Source organism: Dipodomys merriami, unplaced genomic scaffold, assembly GCF_024711535.1.
Source record: "Dipodomys merriami isolate MVZ:Mamm:240054 unplaced genomic scaffold, mDipMer1.0.p SCAF_20, whole genome shotgun sequence".
Classification (NCBI taxonomy): Eukaryota; Metazoa; Chordata; class Mammalia; order Rodentia; family Heteromyidae; genus Dipodomys; species Dipodomys merriami.
In genome coordinates, this window is record NW_027203382.1 from 17,169,857 (window position 1) to 17,172,120 (window position 2,264).

Below are 2,264 nucleotides of genomic sequence, written 5' to 3' on the forward strand. Positions count from 1 at the left end.
ACAGCATCACTTCTGGTTTTCTGGTGGTTTATTGCAGATAAGAGTTTCACTGACTTTCCTGCCTGGGCTGACATTGAACAGCAATCCTCAGATCTCAGCCTCCTGAGTAGTTAGTATTACAGGCATGAACCACTGGCGCCCGGTGATATTTGTGCTATTTACATTAGTTTTATTATCATTGCAAATGCTCTTGCTTAAATACCCCTGTACAAACATCTTGGTGTTACTTGAGAGTATTTCAGTAAATTAGATTACCAAATAATGTTTATTTTAGATTTTTTTTTTACCAATTATTAACTGTTTCTCATACATAAGACCTCATGACTATAATACAAAAGGGGTTCTTGTTTTCATTTAATGTTACAATATACACAGCAAGTCCAGACTAGATCTTACAATCTGAACACAGGTATTTAACCTTTTCCATGCTGCTTATGTTTACAGTGCACAGAAATCTTGTAATCAAACTGTGTAGTAAAGCACACAAAACTGGACTGTAATGTAACACAGTATGTAGAAGCATTGGATTTTTAAAATTTTCTTTATGTAAATATCATTTTGGAAACTGCTTTCATTTTTTTGGTGCTTGCTAAGATGTGGCAACCTGAACAGAAAAAAAAATGACCGGATCACATAGTGTCAGCTTTCGAGTCTACACTCCTGTATAGCAGTAACAAATGAATTCCTTCAGGTATTTCTAGACTTGAGATGATATCCTTTTATTTACTGTAAACCTTTATGAATTACAAAGTTCAAAAAAAAACACAGGCTTAACATTTAATTACAAAATAAATATGGATTTCCTGATTAATAACAAAATCGTTTGTGGTTTATAAAAATAATTATCTCCAAGCTTCCATTCACTTACGTAGTCATTAATCCTTTCTTTTGTCACTTTTACATATAAAAACCTACTTTTCTTAAATAAAAAAAAAAGTTGACCTAGTCAGCCACATGGAGTTGCCCATTAAAAAACTGACCAGAACTGCCAAAGTCAACAGTTTTGATTGTGCTCCGTTGGGGGTTACAAAGAAGGATGTTCTCAGGTTTTAGGTCACAGCGAATGATACTAAGTTCTGTAGTCACAAGGAAAAGCAGTGGAGTGTACATCTGTGGTGCAAACTTTCATGTTAGGTTCAAAGAGACCCCTTGGAAATCGGTGTTCCTAAGTAAGTCATAGAGTTTGTAGGACAGCATTTCCAAAACCAAACGAAGATTTTTTCGAAACACAAAGTGGCGTTTCAAATGCACTCTATAGTATTTCATTTCAGTGTCATGTTTATTCATGAGTTCAAGAAGTCGAACTGGGCTTGATTATTTTAATGGCAACCCATTCTTGCTCCACCCGATCATTTGCTTTCACAACCTGTCCAAAGGAACCTTTGCCTATCAAGGAGTCAATTTCGTAACTGTCCATCCACTTTTCTCGGTTTACTTGCAATATAATGATAGTTATCATCATCGTAAACATCATTGTAAACCTTCCACTCCTTCTTGTAACTAGAATTGTCTACCTGGCCTGGTTGGAGTCTTCGCTTCGTTTTTGTATAGTAAACCTCATTAATATGCTTGTATGTTTTGATCAAGTCAACAGAAAGTTTTCTCAGAGGACCAGTGGCTGGATCGCTGAAGGTCTGATGCATCCCAGCTTCTGTAACATGACAGTATACGGCATCACCTGGTTAGTTAGAGGTTGCTTAATCAGGTCAGAATATAAGGCAGAAACATGTTGGTCACTTATGTTTGGCTGGTGACGGTCACTGTAGTGATGTGAATGAGGCATCTGTCCGGTCATCTGAGGGCCAGCAGCATGGAATGAAAATGACGGTGCAAGCCAGACAAATAAAGGTTTGCACGCTAAAGTCTCTCTTGTATGCATCATCTTCTTTCAAGGCTCTTATCATCCTGATGGGGTGGAGGAAGGGAGGGAAGAGTCCAGCGGGGTACTGGGCACCTCAGGTTGAGACCAGGACAGGGCTGGGGGCAGGGCCGCCTGGGGCAACCAGTGGAGCATCAGATCATGGCAGAGCCTGGGTCCGGCGCCTGACGTCGTGGGCAGAGCCGGCCTGCAAAACCTTAATTTTTGAATTGTTATGGACACTCTCAAATAAACTGAAGAACATACACATACCAAAATGTAAATAAACCTATCTCCCATCATTGATTCCAAACCGTTGCAAGTTTTCTTCAAGTCAAATTGTTTTATGATGCCTTTATCTTTCTTGGTGCTAATGCCTTTGGTATAAAAAGAAAAAAAACACACA

The 2,264-nt window shown here is 38.7% G+C and overlaps 1 pseudogene; it reads right to left on the reverse strand.

The window, feature by feature from the left end:
• Positions 1–942: 942 nt before the first annotated feature.
• LOC138832798 (dual specificity tyrosine-phosphorylation-regulated kinase 1A pseudogene) lies at positions 943–1,879 on the reverse strand (annotated as a pseudogene).
• Positions 1,880–2,264: the final 385 nt, after the last annotated feature.